Below are 23349 nucleotides of genomic sequence, written 5' to 3'. Positions count from 1 at the left end.
AAAGGTGGTGGTGTCGGCCTGCTCCTATCACCGCTGAGCACCTTCCAGGTCCTCCCTAACCCCCCCTCCCTAACCTTCTCCTCCTTCGAGGCTCACTGCATCCGGCTCTTCTCACCCACCCCCCTAAGGATCGCAGTGATCTACAGGCCCCCCGGATCCATAGCCCGCTTCCTGGATGACTTCGCCGCCTGGCTTCCCTTCTTCCTCTCCTCTGAGCTACCGACCATCATCCTCGGGGACTTCAACATCCCCATCAACGACAACACCCCAGCTACCTCCCAACTCCTCCACCTAACCTCCTCCTTCGCGCTCACACAACACACTCAATCCTCCACCCACATCAATGGGAACACCCTGGACCTCGTCTTCTCCCACCTCTGTACCCTTAACCACTTCACTAACACCCCCTTCCCTCTCTCCGACCACCACCTCCTCACGTTCTCCATCTCCCCTTCCCCTAATTCCCCCCCCCCCGTGCGCCAAACCATCACCAGCCGCAACCTCCGCAACCTGCACCCGGCCCCCCTCCACTCGGCTGCCGACCGCTTACACGACAGCATCCTTCCACTGTCATGTCCTGACCTAGCCACCACCACGTACAACGACTCACTATCAGCTACCCTAGACTCTCTGGCACCCCTAACCACACGCAACATCAAACCCAGACCGCTCCAACCATGGCAGAATGATAGCACTAAATGCCTCAAACATCGCAGTCGTGCGCTGGAGAGACTATGGCGCAAAACCAGGTCCCCTCATGCATTCTCCCTCTACAAATCTGCCTTCCTCACCTACACCTCCTCCCTCCACGCCGCCAAACAGGCCTACTTCGTTGACCTGATCAACACCCTCTCCAACTGCCCTCGCCGACTCTTCTCCACCTTCAACTCCCTGCTCTCTCCCCCCCCCTCCTCCACTCAGTACCTCACTTACCGCCCACGAGATTGCCACTCATCTCCACAACAAGATTGACGCAATCCGCAAGGACATAGTCAACTTGCAATCTACCTCCCCATCTAGCCTCCCCCCTTCCATCACCCCCTCATCTCTCCCCCCCTCTGACCTCGCAACGGCACTGCCCCCCACCACACCCAAGGCCCTGCCTACCGCAACCCCCCCATCACTGCACTCCTTCAGCCCTACTACCACTGAGGAAGTCACCAGAGTCTTCTTGGAAGCCCGCCTCACTACCTGCCCCCTGGACCCTATCCCCTCTCAACTCCTCCGGTCACCCCCCTCTTCCCTCATCCGCTCTCTTACCCACATCTTCAATCTCTCCCTCTCTACTGGCGTCTTCCCCTCCCCCCTAAAACATGCGCACATCACCCCCATACTCAAAAAGCCCTCCCTGGACCCCACTGACCTCAACAACCTCAGACCAATTTTCCTGCTGCCACTCACTTCCAAGCTCCTTGAGCGCTTGGTCTACGATCGCCTAAGCGCCCACCTAACTGACAACAACCTCCTTGACCCACTACAGTCCGGCTTCCGTCCCCTACACTCCACCGAAACCGCCCTCCTCAAAATCACCAACGATCTACTAACCGCCAAAGCCAAAGGCGACTACTCTGTCCTCCTTCTCCTAGACCTCTCCGCGGCCTTTGACACAGTCGACCACCCCTTCCTCCTTAATAAACTACTCTCCCTTGGCATCAGAGACACCGCTCTCTCCTGGTTCTCGTCCTATCTATCCCAACGCTCCTTCAGCGTTTCCTACAACGGTGCCACCTCCCCTTCCCTCCCCCTCTCTGTCGGGGTCCCCCAGGGCTCTGTCCTTGGACCCCTTCTCTTCTCCATCTACACCTCCTCCCTTGGCAAACTCATACACTCCCTCGGCTTCAACTACCACCTCTACGCTGATGATACTCAAATCTACCTATCCACCCCTCACCTCACCCCCACATTCTCCGCCCGCATCACTCACCTCCTAAACGACATCTCTGACTGGATGTCGCTCCATTTCCTCAAGCTCAACCTCTCCAAAACCGAGCTTCTTGTCTTTCCCCCTTCCCGCGCCCCCCCCCATCCTTTCCATCACTACCAACACCACCATCAATCCCGCCCAGCAAGCCAAAGTCCTTGGCGTCATTCTGGACTCAAACCTTTCCTTCCAACCTCATGTCAAATCACTTACAAACACATGCAGGCTCCACCTCCGGAACATCGCCAAGATACGTACCTTCCTTACCCCAGACACCACTAAACTACTCGTACACTCCCTGATTATCTCACGCCTTGACTACTGCAACTCCCTCCTCACCGGCCTACCCCAGTGCAAACTCTCCCCGCTTCAGACCATCCTGAACTCAGCTGCCAGACTCATCCACCTCACCAGCCGCTCCACCTCTGCCACCCCCTGTTAGGAATGGAGATTTTTTATTATGTATTGATGTCATACATATCCATCAGACTTATGCATAAAAGTATAAATAAATAAATAAATAAATACAAAACTCAACAGAAAGGAAACTAAAATGTCCCAACAGTCCCTGGGGAAAAAAAAACAAAAAAAAAAAAACAAAAACAAAACTCAAACATAGCCTGAACGGCTCATAAATAAAAGTCCATAACCTGAAAGGAAAAAAAAAACGGAAACTATATACAATATTTACAGTACAAGGCCTTTATGGCCGAGACCACATGACTAAGAGCCTTTATGGCTCAGACAAAAACATAAACCATATGCAATTTCCATATTCAAACCTGCTGCTTACGGCCTATATGGCCTAAACTATATACAAAGGACCTAACCATACTATTATATACACCACAGGGGAGGGCTAAGGAACCCGCAAATCTTCCACGTCTGACCCCTACAACCTACCATGCAAAAGGCTACCAAAAAGATCCGAACGCAAAAATCTAGGGAGTGCTGAAGGCAGAAACTAGGGACAGATCCCACCACCCGAGATCAACAGACCGCAGCAACAGGCTTGATGTTCCTCCACGCCTCCATCCAAGCTCTGCGTCGCAGCCTGTCTTTCTCAAGACCCCGAATTTTCCCCACCTCACCAAGGATGTCACTCGCCACCACCTGAACAGGGAGGACCTTCTGCCGAATGGAGACCTGACACCGTGCCATCCAAGTGTAATAACGGACAACTAAGCTGACTAAAAACAGGGTGTCCAAATTAAAACCCATGCGACTCTCGAAAGCTCCGTACACCCACTCCGCATACGACATGCGATGGAGGAAAGGAACACCCAGAGCCCCTCCCACCTGTTTATACACCTCTACGTTAAAGGGGCACTGAAGCAAGAAGTGGTCCATAGTCTCCACTTCACCCCCACACTCCGACCTCGGACAACCACGGTCATCCGCAGGACGGTACTTCAGGTTACCCCTCACGTAGAGCCTGCCATGGAAGGCGAGCCAGGCCTGGTCCCGCAACTTCAGGGGGATCCGCTCCAGATTTATCAACCGCAAACCCTCCCTCATAACATGGCCCGGGCAATCTCTCAAGGCCAGCGGCGCATGGAAAGCAGATGCCACAATCCTCTCACCCAGGAGCCTCCTGGGGAGGGACCGGACCTCCTCCGCAGTCACATGCCACCGCCGGAGTAACTTCAGGCACAGGGCCACATAAGCCGGGAGCTTACCATGCTTGACCCGCAGGCTTCTCACTGGCCCGCCACTCTCCCAACTGTGCAGAAAGGGTCCAAACCAGATCCGGAACAGTCCTACCCATGCAGGCGGTCTCTCTGCCAGCATATTACCAAAGTTATGTTTCAAGAACATCAGAGAGAAAAAGACCACCGGGTTGACCATACCTAGGCCACCCTCCCGCCTGGATGAGTAAGTCACGTCCCTCTTGACGAGGTTCAGCCGATTCCCCCATAACATCTGGAAGAAACAGCTATAGATCCTCGTATAGAGCGATTCTGGCAAGAGGCAAACGAAGCTGACGTACAAAAAGACTGGGAGCAGGAAAGTCTTGATCAAATCAACCCTTTCCCTCAAGGAGAGCCGCCACCCCTTCCAACATCTCACTTTGACCTCGGCATCCGACAGCTTGGATTCCCAATTTTGCTTGCTGTAATCAGCAGAGCCAAAATTGATGCCCAACACTTTAATGTTCGGCTGAGGCACCGGGAAGGCGTCCGGGAGTGAGAAGCTCTCACCCTCCCTACCCATCCAGAGAACTTCACATTTGTCCTGATTGACCTTGGAACCTGATGCCTCGGCATACTGATCCATTACTGAAACCACCTCCTGCGCCTCCTCCGGTCCAGAAATGAAAACAGAAACGTCATCAGCATAAGCCACAACTCTCAAAGGCGGATCTCCAGTGGCACCCACCAGCACCCCACTCACCGCCCCGCCATCTAGCCTCCTGACGAAGGGGTCAATGGCAAAGGCATAGAGCAAGGGACTCAGCGGGCACCCCTGGCGCACCCCAGATCCAACCTCAAAGGGCTGCCCAACCCAACCATTCACCAACATGAAGCTCTCCGCCCCTTGGTACAATGTCTTCAACCAGCCGATGAACCTCCCCTCCAAACCATACCGGTCCAGGAGATGCCAGAGGTACTTGTGATCAACTCGATCAAAGGCCTTTGCCTGATCCACCGCCAGCAAGTACTTTCCCCATCCTTCAGCCTTACATCGCTCCAGAGCCTCCCGGACAGCTAACACCGCTGTGAAGGTACTCCTGCCCCGGACCGAGCAATGCTGCTGACGAGAAAGCAAACTGTCTGCCACTGACGACAAGCGCCAGAACAAGATCTTCGCCAGAACCTTTCTATCGACATTGAGGAGGCTGATGGGGCGCCAGTTCTCAATAGCCGAAGGATCTTTACCCTTTGACAGGAGAATAACTGCAGACTGTCTCATGGAAGGAGGGAGAGATCCCTCATCCAGACAGCTGTTATACACTTCCGCGAGACGAGGTGCCAGGCGGGATTTAAAAGCCTTAAAAAATTCGGCAGTCAGACCGTCTGGCCCAGGAGTCTTTTTAATGGCCAGACTATCAATCGCTCTGGACACCTCTTCTGCAGTAATCTCCCCAGTCAAACTCGCCAGAGGGACATCACTGTCCAGACCAGGCGTGGATTCCAAAAAGCTCGACATCCCTGTCCGGTCAAGGTGTTTCTCACTCAGTAAATCCGCATAAAAGGACCTGGAGACCTCCAGAATCCCTGACCTGGATTTAGCCAGGGACCCTGTACTATCCCTCAGAGCAGAGATCGTCTTAACTGCTGCACTCTGTTTGCAATTCTGGAAAGGGTCAGGCGAGTGGTATTTCCCATAATCCCTCTCCAGAACCAAAGAGGCACGCCGATCATACTGGAGTTCCCTAAGGAGAAGCTTCACCTCCGAGATTGCCCCCGAATCTCCACCGCTAGAAACAAGGCGGTCGAGCTTCCTCCGCAACCGCTGGTAGGCGTTATACTGTTTAAACTGCCGTCTCTTACCAATAGCCTTGAAAAACCTGCTGATCCGCACTTTGGTGAGCTCCCACCACTCAGACTTACTGCCGCAGAAATCCAGCACTGTCTCCTGCGCCTGAAAGAACTCCTCGAAAGATCGTCTCACCTCCTCGTCCTCCAGCAGAGACGAATTCATCCTCCAGATGCCCTTTCCTCTCAGCGGCGTGTCTGAAATATTCAAGGTGACAGATAGCATAAGGTGATCGGAAAACTCCACCGCCTGACACTCAGGTGCCGAGAAGGCAGAGTTCTCCTTCAAAAAAAACCTGTCTATCCTACTCTGGCTATTACCTCTCCTAAAGGTGAAACCCGTGCCGTCTGGGACACTTTGAATCCAAGCGTCAACCAGACCTGCCTCCCTGACTATAGCATTTAGAAAATTGCTATCATATCCCAGCCCGTCAGTGAAGCCTCTCCTGTCCTTGGGCCTAGTAATGGTGTTAAAATCACCTCCAAAGACTACCAGCCGGGATGTAAAGAGGTAAGGTTTAATCCTCGCAAAGAGGTTCTTCCTGTCCCATTTGGACTGTGGGCCATAGATATTAATGAGACGGAGCTCATGCCCCCTTACGAGAACATCCAGAATCAGACATCTTCCGATCTCTACCTCAATTATCCGCCGACACGTTACCATGCCGGTAAAAAGCACCGCAACTCCGCTGTAAAGCTCAGCCGCAAGAGACCAGTAGGAGGGCCCACGCCTCCACTCACGCTTGGCCAGATGGACATCAGCCAAGGTGGGCAACCTGGTCTCCTGCAAAAAGAAAATATCAGCTTCCATCCCACTGATCAAAAATAAGGCTGTTTCTCTAGCACTTACAGACTTTATGCTGGCAACATTAATGGTTGCCACCTTTATCGGAGCGGGAACTGCCATTAAGATAATTGAGAGGGACGTTTCTTAATCCTCCTCTTGACTTTCTTGGCAGGGTCCCTCACTCTCTTAAGAGACCCCCCAGCATCCTCGTCCTCCATCGGGGAAGCGGGATCACTTGACCCCTCCTCCTCCCCCGACAAAGCCCCAAACCTATTCCCCAGGGCCACCTCCCCCGCCTCTAAAGAGGACACCGACCCTGCTGAGGACAAAACTGGCTTACTCCGCCTACCCACCAGGGACCACCCCTCCTCCACCCGAGCCCCTACCGGAGCAGAACCTTGGGACTCACGGGACTCCCTACCGGGCCTCCTACTCCGCCGCAGCGGCAAGAGCAAGGGGGGAGCAGACACTGAGGGACTAGACCTAGCCTCAACCATCCCGGCCCCTTTAGCAGCCTCCCTCAGCTGTTTCTTAGTCCTGGGAGGAGGAACCGGCACACAAGGGGGAACAACAGGGGACTCCAAAGGGGTAGACGAAACAGGGGGGACAGAGACAGGAGGGGCCACAGAAACCTCCCCTTCCCTCACAAGGGCCGCCACAGCAACCGAAGCCGCTCTCTCCAATGCCGCCTCCGCCTCTTCAGCATCTACCCGATCCAACTCTGCTTCAAGCTCCCCCACCGGAAGGTTGTGGAGGGCCTCCGGGCACTGGTTGTATGAATGCCCAAGCTCCCCGCAGAGATTGCATCGGACAACATTGCAGTCCCTGGCCAGGTGTCCTATTTCCTGACACCGGGAACATCTAATGACGGGGCAGGTGGCCGCAAAATGCCCCTTGCCCCCACACCGGTGGCAGACCCTTGGCTGACCCGCATAAAAAATTATCAGGCGGTCCTTCCCTAGAAAAGCGGAAGAGGGAATGTGCTGGAGCACATTTCCAACCACCTTTAAGCGGACGGTGGTCGTCCACCCACCTGTCCATATTCCCCTCTCATCCTTGATCTTCCCAAGGGGCCCCATCACATCCCCATATCTGCTTAGCCAGACCACAATATCTGATGCAGGGATGGATTCATTTCTCACCAGCACCGTTATTTTTTTAATCAGGGACTGGCGAGAGACGAGCCTCGGGGTTAGGCCCACCCACCTAGGGCTGGTGACAAAGGTGGCCTCATACCTCTGCCAAAAGAGGTCCAACAATTCTGGCCGCATGAAGGACACGTCATATTCTCCAGTACCAACTGGAGCAATAAACGCAAAAATATCTGCGGCATGGAAGCCCATTTCTAATATGCGGTCTATGACCTCTCTCCTGCTAAGGGGGGGGCCCTCCCCTGACCATTTCAACTGAACAACATTTCGCCTTGCGGCGGAAGTGGGTAGGTTACCTGCCCTTGCCCGGGCCGATCCCACTGACCCCTGACCTCCCCTAACTGCAGCAGAGTAACTGAGCCCCGATCCAGCCCCAGGGGCACTCAACATCAAGGGGGCATGACCAGGGGAAGCCGCCACACCAGCAGCAGCAACTGAAGGGGCAGATGCTGATGAGCCATGACCTGGGGGAGCCCGGGGCTGGGGACCACCCATACCAGCAGGAGAACCCACCTGAGCCGGACCCGCAGGAGCCTGGACCTGAGAACTTGGAGCCCCCTGAGGAGAAACCGGGGGACCTGCTGGTTGCACACCAGAGGCCACCATGCCCCCCAAAGGGGCGGGGCCCAGTGGGACCACCACCGGAGGGGAAACACCCTTAGCCAGGACTGTAGGGCTAACCTGCAGCTCAGACAATTTTGCAGGCATTATACCCGCTACCCCAGTGTCCAGAACCATCTCACCAACACAATCAGCAGAGTCCTTCTCCCCTTCCAGTGGCTCCCCTGCCTTTGCCAACACGTCCTTGGGGATGCGTTGCAGCATGACAAAGGCAGCATGCTCTTTCACCACCGGCTTAGCCGGCTTGCGGGGGATGACATCACTTTCAGCTTCTTCCTCTGAGTCCTCGGACGTAAACCTGAAGTCGGCTCCACGCAGCTCTGCAACCGCCTCTGCCAGGAACTGCAATCCGCCCACTATCTCCTCCTCCTCCACCTGGGTCCCCCAATCCACAGGCAGCTGCCCAGGGGGGAGGGACTCTGATGATCCTGCCACCACGCTGTCTTCCATGATAGACGCCATTTCCTCTGAGGGTGCTGTGGGCTCAACCTGCCCCTGCTCGCCTTCCACCAGCAACTCCCCCGACAATTCCTCCACCGAAGAGGCCTCCTCCACCGGACCCCGCATCGCCGCAACACTGCGGCTTCTTGCAGCCTTAAATCTCGCTTCATTCAGATACTTCTCGCTTAGGACGCCGCTCTGGCGCTGCAGCACCGCCACATACCTCCCCTGCTGTGACACACGAAGTTCCAGCGCCTCCAGGTCCGGTTTCATGGCCTGCCGCTTAGTAGACCATACACGGTCGTAGGATGACCGGAGCTTCTTTAGCTCCAGAGTCAGCTTCTGGAGCTTGGCTTCCTCCTTCTCTATTAACCTGGCCCGAGCGGCCACACGGTCCCGGTAGGCAGAATAAACTTCCCCCTTCCTAGGGGCCATTCCCAGGTCCTCTACTGGTGGAAAAGAGAGGCCGGTACTAGGCCCCTCCAGGGCCTTCTCCCCGCTGGACCCAGGCCCAGGATCCGCCATCCTGCCTGGGCTGGGCAGGGCACTTTAGCCCCAGGCTTCTCGGGCCTTTCTGGAGCTCAGCAGACAAGTGCAACACACCCTCTCTCAGGAATGAATTCACCAATAATGGTGGGACTCAGCTGCCTTGTGATCTGCAGTACCAGGGCTGGCCAGCGGGTGCTCCCAGCAATCAGAGACTCAACCTTTCAGCCAGCTAACACCTGGAACTGATGATGCTGGGGTATTTAAGGGATGGCCAGACTTGCAGACTCTGCCTTGGTGTTGTGTTTGTCCTGGGCCCTGTATCTGTCCTGCATCCTGTTTCTGTTCCTTTGCTGACTTCTCCTGCTCTGATCCTGGCTTGTGACCCTGACCATTCCTCTGTCTGACCCTCTGTACTATGCTGCTTGCTACCTGCTGAACCTGGCCTGTGACCCCGACTATTCTCCGCTTGCTCCTCCTGTACCTACCTGCCCAATTGATATTGACCCGGCCTGCCTGACGATGCTTGCTTGTATATACTGTTATCTGTGGGTGGTTTGGTTTGGTTTGTTTGCACTGTATTATGTTTTAGTATTGCACTGCGTTTATGTTTGTACTGTTAGTGTTAATAAATTATATTGTTTATAACATATCTGAGGTCTGCGTTTCCCTGCTTCAGTCACACACCTCTGGTCATACCTGGGAGCCCTGACATTACACCAAGGCCAATCCTGACCAGAAGTGGCTGCACAGGGAAGCCATCTTGGCTTGTTGATGGGAAGGATGGATCTAGATGAGGTTGAGTATTTATCTCTGCTAGTGCTTGATGACAGAGAGTATGCTTATCAGACTCTGAAGGAGTATACCCGGGATGAACTGCTAGAATGTATACGGCTCGCTCATGTTCTAGTAGATCAGGGCACAGTTTTCTCTATGGTGCAGCCATTGATTCAGGTTTGTGTTGAGTTGGTTTCATCTGGTTTCCCCGAATGCAGGGATGAATTTTTGCCACCATTTAGTGCAGACCAGGTAGAGTCCCTGGTGTGGTTATTAGAGGATGATGCGGGTTACTTTCTGGAGCGTTATTCCACATGTTCACCACAGACACTGAGAGATTGTATAAACGCAGTGCAGTCATTGACCAGACAGACTTTGTGTAAGCTCAGCTTTGTTCAACCCCTACTGCAGACATGGACAGATTTGTTGCACCCAGCCTCAGTCAGCTTACAAAGACCCAGTCCTGCTTCTAACTCTACTCCTGTATTCCCACCAGCTCCTCCAGTTACAGCCCAGTATACTTGGCTATCTACCGCATGTCAGTACCCTGTTCCCACTCGCTGCACCTATCCTGCCTTTAACCCTGTAAAAAAGCCCTCTGTAGCAACTGCTCCCTCTCCTGTTCCATCCTCCAGTTCTTCTCTGTCTCCAGCTGCTCCATTCGTTTGCAGACCTGCGTTTACTTGCAGTGCTCCAGTAGTTAAAACCAGAAAAAAGCGAAAATTCTTTCCAACTAATACCATCCTGCCAGTATCCAAACCGGTGAGCCTGCCTTCCGTGGTTCAGACTGATGCCTGTACGCAGCCTGAAGCCTCTACGCGGCCTGAAGCCTCTCCTCGGCCTGAAGCCTCTCCTCGGCCTGAAGCCTCTCCTCGGCCTGAAGCCTCTACGCGGCCTGAAGCCTCTCCTCAGCCTGAAGCCTGTACTCGGCCTGATGCCTGTACTCGGCCTGATGCCTGTACTCGGCCTGATGCCTGTACTCGGCCTGAAGCCTCTACGCGGCCTGAAGCCTCTACGCGGCCTGAAGCCTCTCCTCAGCCTGAAGCCTCTACGCGGCCTGATGCCTGTACTCGGCCTGATGCCTGTACTCGGCCTGATGCCTGTACTCGGCCTGATGCCTGTACTCGGCCTGATGCCTGTACTCGGCCTGATGCCTCTACTCGGCCTGAAGCCTCTACTCGGCCTGAAGCCTCTACTCGGCCTGATGCCTCTACTCGGCCTGATGCCTGCATTCAGCCTGATGCCGCTACTCAGCAGGATGAACTGATCCAGCCCGACGATCCTATTAGGCCAGTTGACTCGATGCCCGCTGTTGATCCAGATGATCCGGTACCTGATCCAGTGCCCGCTGTCGTGCCAATTGACTCAGAGCCCGCTGTCATACCTGGTGACCCGGTGCCCACTGCCTTGCCAGATGACGCGGTGCCCGCTGGCAAGCCAAATGACCTGATGCCTGGTGACCCAGTGCCCGCTGTCATACCTGGTGACCCGATGCCCGCTGTCGAGCCAGACGATCCAATGCCTGGTGACGCGGTGCCCACTGCCTTGCCAGATGACCTGATGCCTGGCGACCCAGTGCCCGCTGTCATACCTGGTGACCCGATGCCCGCTGTCGAGCCAGACAATCCGGTACCTGATGCCCCGGTGCTCACTGTCGTGCCTGTTGACTCGGAGCCCACTGCCTTGCCAGATGACGCGGTGCCCGCTGTCGAGCCAAATGACCTGATGCCTGGTGACCCAGTGCCCGCTGTCCAGTCAGACGATCCAATGTCTGACCCAGTGCCCGCGGTCATACCAGTTGACTCGGAGCCCACTGCCTTGCCAGATGACGCGGTGCCCGCTGACAAGCCAAATGACCTGATGCCTGGTGACCCAGTGCCCGCTGTCATACCTGGTGACCCGATGCCCGCTGTCGAGCCAGACAATCCGGTACCTGATGCCCCGGTGCTCACTGTCGTGCCTGTTGACTCTGAGCCCACTGCCTTGCCAGATGACGCGGTGCCCGCTGTCGAGCCAAATGACCTGATGCCTGGTGACCCAGTGCCCGCTGTCCAGTCAGACGATCCAATGTCTGACCCAGTGCCCGCGGTCATACCAGTTGACTCGGAGCCCACTGCCTTGCCAGATGACGCGGTGCCCGCTGTCGAGCCAAATGACCTGATGCCTGGTGACCCGATGCCCGCTGTCCAGCCAGACGATCCAATGTCTGACCCAGTGCCAGCGGTCATCCCAGTTGACTCGGAGCCCACTGTTGTGCCTGGTGACTCGGTGCCCGCCGCCCCGCCTGGGGGCCCGAGACCTGTCGTTCCGCCTAAGGGCCCGAGACCTGTCGCTCCGCCTGGGGGTCCGGCACCTGCCACTCCGCTTGAGGGCCCGAGACCTGTCGCTCCATCTGGGGGTCCGGCGCCCGCCGCTCCGCCTGAGGGCCCGAGACCTGTCGCTCCACCTGGGGGTCCGGCGCCCGCCGCTCCGCCTGAGGGCCCGAGACCTGTCGCTCCTCCTGGGGGTCCGGCGCCTGCCGCTCCGCCTGAGGGCCCGAGACCTGTCGCTCCATCTGGGGGTCCGGCGCCCGCCGCTCCGCCTGAGGGCCCGAGACCTGTCGCTCCACCTGGGGGTCCGGCGCCCGCCGCTCCGCCTGAGGGCCCGAGACCTGTCGCTCCTCCTGGGGGTCCGGCGCCCGCCGCTCCGCCTGAGGGCCCGAGACCTGTCGCTCCACCTGGGGGTCCGGCGCCCGCCGCTCCGCCTGAGGGCCCGAGACCTGTCGCTCCAGCTGGGGGTCCGGCGCCCGCCGCTCCGCCTGAGGGCCCGAGACCTGTCGCTCCAGCTGGGGGTCCGGCGCCCGCCGCTCCGCCTGAGGGCCCGAGACCTATCGCTCCATCTGGGGGTCCGGCGCCCGCCGCTCCGCCTGAGGGCCCGAGACCTGTCGCTCCGCCTGGGGGTCCGGCGCCCGCCGCTCCGCCTGGGGGCCCGAGACCTGTTGCTCCGCCTGGGGGTCCGGTGCCCGCCGCTCCGCCTGAGGGCCCGAGACCTGTCGCTCCAGCTGGGGGTCCGGCGCCCGCCGCTCCGCCTGAGGGCCCGAGACCTGTCGCTCCAGCTGGGGGTCCGGCGCCCGCCGCTCCGCCTGAGGGCCCAAGACCTGTCGCTCCAGCTGGGGGTCCGGCGCCCGCCGCTCCGCCTGAGGGCCCGAGACCTATCGCTCCATCTGGGGGTCCGGCGCCCGCCGCTCCGCCTGAGGGCCCGAGACCTGTCGCTCCGCCTGGGGGTCCGGCGCCCGCCGCTCCGCCTGAGGGCCCGAGACCTGTCGCTCCGCCTGGGGGCCCGATGCCTGTCGCCCCGCCTGAGGGCCCGAGACCTGTCGCTCCGCCTGGGGGCCCGATGCCTGTCGCCCCGCCTGGGGGCCCGATGCCTGTCGCCCCGCCTGGGGGCCCGATGCCTGTCGCCCCGCCTGGGGGCCCGATGCCTGTCGCCCCGCCTGGGGGCCCGATGCCTGTCGCCCCGCCTGGGGGCCCGGTGCCTGTCGCCCCGCCTGGGGGCCCGGTGCCTGTCGCCCCGCCTGGGGGCCCGGTGCCTGTCGCCCCGCCTGGGGGCCCGGTGCCTGTCGCCCCGCCCGGGGGCCCGGTGCCTGCTGCCCCGCCCGGGGACCCGGTGCCTGCTGCCCCGCCCGGGGGCCCGGTGCCTGCTGCTCCGCCCGGGGGCCCGGTGCCTGCTGCTCCGCCCGGGGGCCCGGTGCCTGCTGCCCCGCCCGGGGGCCCGGTGCCTGCTGCCCCGCCCGGGGGCCCGGTGCCTGCTGCCCCGCCCGGGGGCCCGGTGCCTGCTGCCCCGCCCGGGGGCCCGGTGCCTGCCGCTCCGCCCGGGGGCCCGGTGCCTGCCGCTCCGCCCGGGGGCCCGGTGCCTGCCGCTCCGCCCGGGGGCCCGGTGCCTGCCGCTCCGCCTGGTGGCCCGCTGCCTGCTGCTTCGCCTGGTAATCCGATGTGCCTCTGCCCGGAGTCCTGCCCGATGTACCTCTGCCCGGAATCCTGCCCGATGTGCCTCTGCCCGGAGTCCTGCCCGATGTGCCTCTGCCCGGAGTCCTGCCCGATGTGCCTCTGCCCGATGTGCCTCTGCCCGATGTGCCTCTGCCCGGTGTGCCTCTGCTCGATGTGCCTCTGCTCGATGTGCCTCTGCCCGGAGTCCAGCCCGGTGTGCCGCTGCCCGGAGTCCTGCCCGGTGTGCCAGTCTTTGATATCCCGCCAGTTGCCAGACCCGGGCGGTGGAACATTTTGCCCAGCTAGGACTGTTTGGAGCGTCCTGAGGCCGCTCCTTGAGGGGGGGGTACTGTTAGGAATGGACTGGCCAGCAATGGTGGGACTCACCTGCCTTTTGATCTGCAGTACCAGGGCTGGCCAGCGGGTGCTCCCAGCAATCAGAGACTCAACCTTTCAGCCAGCTAACACCTGGAACTGATGATGCTGGGGTATTTAAGGGATGGCCAGACTTGCAGACTCTGCCTTGGTGTTGTGTTTGTCCTGGGCCCTGTATCTGTCCTGCATCCTGTTTCTGTTCCTTTGCTGACTTCTCCTGTTCTGATCCTGGCTTGTGACCCTGACCATTCCTCTGTCTGACCCTCTGTACTATGCTGCTTGCTACCTGCTGAACCTGGCCTGTGACCCCGACTATTCTCCGCTTGCTCCTCCTGTACCTACCTGCCCAATTGATATTGACCCGGCCTGCCTGACGACGCTTGCTTGTATATACTGTTATCTGTGGGTGGTTTGGTTTGGTTTGTTTGCACTGTATTATGTTTTAGTATTGCACTGCGTTTATGTTTGTACTGTTAGTGTTAATAAATTATATTGTTTATAACATATCTGAGGTCTGCGTTTCCCTGCTTCAGTCACACACCTCTGGTCATACCTGGGAGCCCTGACACCCCCCTCTGCCTCTCCCTCCACTGGCTCCCCATTGCCCAACACATTAAATTCAAACTGCTCACTCTGACCTATAAGGCCATTCACAACACTGCCCCTAACTACCTCACCGACCTGATTCCCAGGTACCACCCTACCCGTACCCTTCGCTCTTCACAGGACCTCCTTCTATCTTGCTCCCTGGTCTCCTCCTCCCACGCACGACTGCAAGACTTCTCCAGGTCCTCCCCCATCCTCTGGAACTCACTACCCCAATCCATCAGACTGTCACCTTCCCTCCTCACCTTCAGGCGCTCCCTGAAAACCCATCTCTTCAGGGAAGCCTACCCCACCCTCACCTAACAGCTGCCCTTCCCTCCTCCTACCACTCCATCCCCCACAGCCGTTTCCTCCTGTGCCTCTACCCCCTCCCTCCTAGTAAGCTCGAAAGAGTAGGGCCCTCTTACCCCTTGTGTGCTGTTTGATGTTACTGTACTGTTTCATGTATTGTCCCCCCTTCTGTTGTACAGCGCTGAGCAAACCCTTTGGCGCTATATAAACTCGATAAATAAATAAATAATAAATAAGGGGAGTGTTTTACTAGGGGGCAGGGGTGTGTACTGGACGGGGGGAGGGAAGGGGGAGCTGATTGAGGGAGAGAAACTCTTCTCTCCCTCTGCAGCTTGTCGGCGAACTGTCACAGAGCAGGCTGTGTGTAAACAATGCAGCCCTGCTCTGTGTCAGTGATTACCGCTCATCGCGGGAAAACGTCCGGTAAAAAACGGCCGTGACCCGGCGGCGGAGACCCGCTGCTGACACCCGCTGGACAGGCAGGGCGGGCACGCGCCTCGCGCACGCCCCCTACCTGTTTTGAAGGTAGCCTTTTTAAAATGTGCTTTTGCCTACGAGCGCCGCCCTGCCACTGTTTATATGCGGTGGCTGGGCGGCATGTGGTTTACCAGTGCTCTGCCGGACACTGATAGAAGTTGGACGACTGCTCTAACTGCTGATGAGAAAAGGTATTTAGCAGTCTATATTTACTAAAATAATTGCATTTCCATGTTCTGTGTACTGTGGGAGACTGGATATAGTGAATGCAGGGTCCGGGGAGAGCGGATATAGTGAATGCGAGGTCCGGGGAGACCAGATATAGTGATTGCTGGGTCCGGGGAGACCAGATATAGTGATTGCTGGGTCCGGGGAGAGCAGATATAGTGAATGCGGGGTCCGGGGAGAGCGGATATAGTGAATGCGAGGTCCGGGGAGACCAGATATAGTGATTGCTGGGTCCGGGGAGAGCAGATATAGTGAATGCGGGGTCCGGGGAGAGCGGATATAGTGAATGCAAGGTTCGCGGAGAGCAAATATAGTGAATGCGGGGTCCGGGGAGAGCGGATATAGGGAATGCAGGGTCCGGGGAGACCGGATATAGTGAATGTGGGGTCTGGGGAGAGCGGATATAGTGAATGCGGGGTCCGGGGAGAGCGGATATAGTGAATGCGGGGTCCGGGGAGAGCGGATATAGTGAATGCGGGGTCCGGGGAGAGCGGATAGAGGGAATGTGGGGTCCGGGAATTAGTAACACTTTAAGTGGAATTAGCCTTTAGTATAGAAACAATGAATAATTGTGTCTTTCCTTGTACAGTTAAACCGCAGATATAGTGAATGTGGGGTCCGGGGAGAGCAGATATAGTGAATGCGGGGTCCGGGGAGAGCGGATATAGTGAATGCGAGGTTCGCGGAGATGGGATATAGTGAATGCAGAGTCCGGGGAGAGCGGATATAGTGAATGCGGGGTCCGGGGAGACGGGATATAGTGAATGCAAGGTTCGCGGAGAGCAAATATAGTGAATGCGGGGTCCGGGGAGAGCGGATATAGGGAATGCAGGGTCCGGGGAGACCGGATATAGTGAATGTGGGGTCTGGGGAGAGTGGATATAGTGAATGCGGGGTCCGGGGAGAGCGGATATAGTGAATGCGGGGTCCGGAGAGAGCGGATATAGTGAATGCGGGGTCCGGGGAGAGCGGATATAGTGAATGCGGGGTCCAGGGAGAGCAGATATAGTGAAAGCAGGGTCCGGGGAGAGCGGATATAGTAAATGTGAGGTCTGGGTAGAGGGGATATAGTGAATGCGGGGTCCGGGGAGAGTGGCTATAGTGAATGCGGGGTCCGGGGAGAGCGGATATAGTGAATGCGGGGTCCGGGGAGAGCGGATATAGTGAATGCGGGGTCCGGGGAGAGCGGATATAGTGAATGCAGGGTCCGAGGAGAGCGGATATAGTGAATGCAGGGTCCGGGGAGAGCGGATATAGTGAATGAAGGGTCTGGGGAGAGCGGATATAGTGAATGCGGGGTCCAGTAACACTTTTAAAATCATAAAACAGTTATTATAATCCCAGAAAAAAAAGACCAGAGACCATTAAACAAGATTGCAGACAACAGTGTTGTGCGTGATTCTTGTGAACGAAGTCGTAAAACCTGCGGAGACGTCAAGCACAGTACGATGATGAGACCCTCAGCCTTAGTAAGACATTTAAATTGTGTAAATGCTTCAAAAATGACCATCTGTCCATCAGTGATGATCCCGGGATTGGTGGTTCCCAGCCCACAGCAGTCATTCCCGTGTACATTCAGCACGTAGAACGCCTGGTCCTGGATCATCTGTGGGAACGGTGAACGTAATGATGAGGAATGAAGCCGGCTGTCCTAGGATGGGTCAGGCTGACAAATCTTTCTATGCTGAAGCTGTATCAGACGGATTGCTTTCAACAAACAAATATAAGAGACATTGATGACATCACAAATTATCATGAGGAATAATGTATGTTTATTATAGTCACAAAGTGAAAGCGATCACATTTTCAGTACCTAAATGTGAGGAACAAAATGATTTTCGCAAACCAAGATGGTCAGAAGAGCAGTTTGTTGCACTGGAAGGAGAAATCCAGAGAAGTTTTCCATTCCCACTAGGCTCAACCAATCAGAGGTGGCCAGGTGGTTCTGCACACCTGAATATAAAATAATAGGATCTAGCTTTAGATCCATCATGTTTCAGGGGAAAGGAAAGGGAAAGGATCCTCTGAAATTTGATTTTCACAAATCACAAGGCATTAGTTACACGCTGGGATAAATGGATAAATGTAGCAGGGGAGTATTTAAAAAAAATAAATGCAGTTTCCACTACATGAAATTTGTTCTTTTATTATATAAACTCAAAAGTCGCGGTTTGACTTGAACGCCCCTCGTTAGGTGAACAATATTGTACTATTGACAAGCAGAGGATGGCAGGCACCTTTAGCCCAATACAGACAAGAAATGGCGCAGTATTAAAAAAAACAAACACCTCCATCCAGATTACCAGATCTATTTGTACCCTGTTCTGTTACAAGAGACTTTAACAAATAACACGTGTGTTCATTTTCAGGAGATAAACCCAGTTTATGGAGAAGATGGAACAAGCATGTTATTAAATGAATCTGTAATATTTATGGAACAAACCTGATCGGGATCTTCGATGTACAACAAATCCCGTGCTGGAGTCCTGGACACATCATAGACTCTAAAGTTGGATTGTGAAAAACATTTTGTTTTTTTGTGGTTTGGCGTTACTACCCATTAGCTGACACTCGGATTGCTACACACAGCCAAAAACACTTCATTTAAGAACACCGGGCCTGTGTAGTGCGCTCTGTCCTTCTGCCCCATTGTTGGTCCTCATCATAACTCGCTGGTATTTGTAGCTATATACCTGTCTCCAGCTGTCATCATCCGAGATGGTTATATAGCACCCCTAGAAGTCACTTCACTAGGATTAGAAGAAATTGTAGCGGAGATAAATATTTTATAGATCAGACAGATTTATTAATCAATAGGTTTATGGAGAAGGGTTATAGCAAATCTTTTTTAGAGAAACAAAGAGTATACATTCAGGGCAAGGATAGAGAAGCTCTTTTGGGGAGTAGTACCAAAAAGAATAAATTATTTGATGAGGTAACATTTGTAACGGATTATAATGCTCAATATAAGGATATAGAAAAGATTTTCAATAAATATCGGTTCATTTTGTTAAAAGATGAAGTGTTAAAAAATACCATCTCAACAAACCCAGATTTGTATACAGGAAGAATAAACCTTTAAGAACTAAAATTAGACATAACGTTATAGATCCACCAAAATCTGTTAGTTTATTTCCCGAATTGGGAGGTTTTATTATTGTAATAGGTGTAAAGTATGTAAAACTGCCCAAAATTATTATAATAGAAAGAGGAGGAATTTTAGATCAGCATCAACTAAGAAAGAATACAGTATTAAATCTCTGATTTCTTGTGACTCTTCACATGTGGTTTATGTGTTGGAGTGTCCGTGTCACTTCCAATATGTGGGAAGAACGGGGAGTATGAGAACATATTAATATTAAAAAAGGTTTTGATAAACACAGCGTTTCGAGGCACTTCAAATTGAAACATAATAGTGATCCCAGTTTATTGATCTTTTATGGAATTGAGAAAATTAATTATCATTGGAGGAGTACTGATATTTTGTGTATAAAATTTTACATTGTAGGATGCGGCAAAGTCTTTAATTTGAGCTTAAAGGTGTCAAAGAGAGAAACCCATTGGATATATGAAGTTGACACTTTGCGACCCGCAGGGTTAAATATTGATGTCGATTTGAACTGCTTTCTCACAGATTTCTAGAAAAATTTTATGACTGTTTGGAGGAGTTATTCTTTAATGTGTCATTGTTCAGTTTGCAGTGGGTTGTGTTGGTTGCCTCTGTATGATGCAGAGTTTCTTTTTATTGCACTGCGTTAACCATTTTGTTCCCACCATTGCGATTCATTATTTTGTATGTGTATTTATATGTCAATCTCACCTGTTATTTCGTTGTTGGGTTTGTTTGTATGTTATTATTAATATTTTTTACATATTATTACTCTCCTTTTCTCTCTCTATACCTCCTCCCTGGGCCAACTGATAACCTCCCATGGCTTCCAATACCACCTCTACACTGATAACACCCAGATCTATCTCTCCACTCCCAGCTCACCCCCTCAATCTCCTCACGTATCACAAATCTCCTAAGCGACATATCAGCATGGATGTCACATCACTACCATAAACTCAATCTTTCCAAAACCGAGCTGTAATATTTCCTCCCCCTGATCCCCCACTCATGACTTTACCATTAAGATCAACAGCACAACCATTGGTCCTTCCCCTCATACCAGGGTGCCAGGCGTAATCCTAGACTCTGACCTCTCCTTTGGACCCCACATCCAATCACTGGGTAAATCCTGTCGCTCAACCTCCGGAACATCTTCAAAATCCGCCCCTTTCTGACCAATGACACGACAAAACAACTTATCCATGCCTTGGTTTTATCCTGCCTTGACTACTGCAACTCCCTCCTCACTGGTCTACCGTTACACAGGCTATCCCCCTTCAGTCTATTATGAATGCTGCTGCTAGACTCCTCCACCTTACCAACCGAGCAGCGACTGCTGCCCCTCTCTGCCAATCCCTTCACTGGCTTCCATTCTGTGTCCTCCACCCCTCTCTGCCAATCCCTCCACTGGCTTCCACTAACCCAATGTATACAATTCAAAATACTAACCACAGCTTACAAAGTCATCCACAACACTGCTCCTAGCTACATCACCAACCTCATCCGCAGATATCGCCCGCTCCGCTCCTCCCATGATATCCTCCTCTCCTGCTCCCTCATCACCTCCTCCCACGCTCGCCTCCAGGACTTCTCCAGAGCCTCCCCCATCCTCTGGAACTCCCTACCACAGTATGTCCGGTCAGCCCCCACACTGCCTTTAGGTGATCTTTGAAAACACACTTCTTCAGGGAAGCCTACCCCACCACTGCCTAAGAACTGTACTTGAATCATCTCCATCAGATCATCCCCCGCAGCTATCACTTTTTGTATTACCTCCTCCTTCCTTTAGATTGTAAGCTCCATGAGCCGGGCCCTCCTATTCCTTCTGTACTGAAATGTATTGTAATTGTACTGTCTCCCTTATATTGTAAAGCGCTGAGCAAACTGTTGACGCTATATAAATCCTGTATAATAATAATAATACTGTTGTATTTTAATTTTTGGAGTTTGATCATGAAGGATTTTATATAATTAGTGGCATGTTGAGATTGGAGTCCTTCTTTAACGTGCGCTGTTGTTTCATTTTTTTTTTACATAGAACATGGTGTAAAGCAGAGTTCCTCTTTAATATGGACTGGCCCTTTAAAATACCCGATCAGGCATTGTATTAATTTATTGAGGTTTTTTTTACCTATTTTTAGGTTAGTTTGATTGATTTAGTGGTTACAGTTTAAGATTTTTTTTGCAGAGATTGTAATAGCAAGATTTAGGGCTAATTTGTCTCCATATGCTACATTGTGTGGGTTATATATTGCCTACGATTGGTGACTCACGTCCTTGCACTCCGTGAGGAAGTCGAGTGACGAAACGCGTAGGGTGAAGCTTTGGAGTGATGTTGCCATGTCCAATGAGCTTCCGGCATCTGCGGACACCTTTTCATGCCAGTGTCGGCTTTGACACAATGGAATGTGAGTGCATTAGATGGAATGTTTTTATGAATAAAATTGCCGTATGATTTTACACTATTAGTTTCCTCTCTCTTCCTTTATGAGTTTTTTTATTTCAAGAAGAAATTTATGTTCATTGAATCGCTTCCCAATTGCCGGTCATCAATCTGCAGATCGTTGCTCCCTTAAGCGAAAGTGTGTGTGCTGGTTTATAATCTGACCAGCAGGTTGCTCTGGTGAGTATTGAATTTTCAGAATATATATATTTTTTCATGATTAAGTTGGACGCTCTATTTGTTTGATGAAATCAATTTTTTAACATTTTTTCTGCACATAAGATCATATTTATTGGACTTTGTTCTATTTACTTTTTATTCTTTTTTTGCACTTGATATATATTTTCATTCACAGTTTGATGATTGATTTTTATTATTATTCATTGTTTGTTTAGAGCGCTGCCTTTTTTCTGTTTTGTAATTTTTTTACCTTGTTTTGAGGGTGGGGTTTTAGCTGCTCTTTTATATACATATTATTTGTTTAAGTGGGTGTTTCCAGCGGCGCTATCCATACCTTAAACTGACAACAAATCCCGTGCTGGAGTCCTGGACACATCATAGACTATAAAGTTGGACTGTGAAAAACATTTTGTTATTTTGTGGTTTGGCGTTACTACCCATTAGCTGACACTCGGAGTGCTACACACGGCCAAAAACACTTCATTTAAGAACACCGGGCTTGTGTAGTGCGCTCTGTCCTTCTGCCCCATTGTTGGTCCTCATTATAACTCGCTGGCATTTGTAGCTATAATAGCTGCTGCTGTAAAAATACCAAAAATAACAATCTGTCCAACACAGTGGGGGGGGGGGGTATTAACAAAGCTTGGTGCAGGCATAGAGTCTGTGGCACTCATCTAAACCAGTGGTCTCCAAACTGTGGCCCTTCGATTGCTTTTATCTGACCTTTGAGGCACTATTTCACCCAGTGATACCAATAATTGGGGCATAATTCTCCCCATAGACACCAATGAAGGGGCACAATTTATTCCAATGACACGAATGATGGGGCACAATATCTCCCAATTACACCAATGATGAGTTACAATTCCTCCCACTGACACCATCAATCGGGCGCTATTCCTCCCACTGACACCAAAGATGGGGCACTATTCCTCCCACTGACACCAAAGATGGGGCACTATTCCTCCCACTGACACCAATGATGGGGCACTATTCCTCCCACTGACACCAATGATGGGGCACTATTCCTCCCACTGACACCAATGATGGGGCACTATTCCTCCCACTGACACCAATGATGGGGCACTATTCCTCCCACTGACACCAATGATGGGGCACTATTCCTCCCACTGACACCAATGATGGGGCACTATTCCTCCCACTGACACCAATGATGGGGCACTATTCCTCCCACTGACACCAATGATGGGGCACTATTCCTCCCACTGACACCAAAGATGGGGCACTATTCTTCCCACTGACACCAAAGATGGGGCACTATTCCTCCCACTGACACCAAAAATGGGGCACTATTCCTCCCACTGACACCAATGATGGGTGCTATTCCTCCCACTGACACCAACAATCAGGCGCTATTCCTCCCACTGACACCAAAGATGGGGCACTATTCCTCCCACTGACACCAGGACCTTTTCTACTCCCAATGGCCACAGTCCGGCCCCCCTAAACTTTGAAGGACAGTAAATTGGCCCCTTGTTTAGAAAGTTTGTAGACCCCTGATCTAAACCAAGAAGATTGAGCAGATCCTGCTGCTTACTCTGATCCTCGCTGACCTGAACCAAGTCCATCTACTTTATTAATGTGTTGCATGTCACTTCTGTCAGTTTCCTGTGCTTGGTGAAGAGTATACCTTATGGCGCGGCTCCAAGCTGTGGATGGAAGGAAAATGGTCACCCCACCGGGAAGTGAGAGGAGGGGAGCATGAGTCCGAGCGATTCCAGTGTCAGCCAATACAAGTGAGGGGATGGATGCTAATCAATGACCCCAGGAGTCCAATTTTAAGGAATGGCCTCAGCTTCCATTCTGACCATGCCCTCTGACATGTTTTGCCCCGCCCATTGGGGGCTTGGTCACAGAGGCTCTGCGACCAAGCTCACACCCCCAGTGGGTGGGGCAAAACACATCAGAAGGTGTGGCCAGAATGGCAGCTGAGGCCATTCCTTAACATCTGACTCCTGGGGTCATTGAGCAGCTTCCATCCCTTCACA

At 53.4% G+C, this 23349-nt stretch overlaps 1 long non-coding RNA gene across 1 annotated transcript in view; it reads left to right on the top strand.

Annotated features, from left to right (window-relative positions):
* LOC149431197 (uncharacterized) overlaps positions 1–21177 on the top strand; it is a 48088-nt gene extending 26911 nt beyond the window's left edge. Inside the window, exon 2 of the long non-coding RNA XR_016309359.1 lies at positions 17975–21177. This is a non-coding gene — a long non-coding RNA (uncharacterized LOC149431197). The remainder of the gene's footprint in view (positions 1–17974) is intronic.
* Positions 21178–23349: the final 2172 nt, after the last annotated feature.

Source organism: Staurois parvus, unplaced genomic scaffold (genome assembly GCF_062004578.1).
Source record: "Staurois parvus isolate SC_StPar_1 unplaced genomic scaffold, SC_StPar_1.0 ptg002356l, whole genome shotgun sequence".
NCBI lineage: Eukaryota > Metazoa > Chordata > Amphibia > Anura > Ranidae > Staurois > Staurois parvus.
Note: the sequence above shows the minus strand (reverse complement) of the source record. Positions and strands in the feature narration are given on the sequence as shown.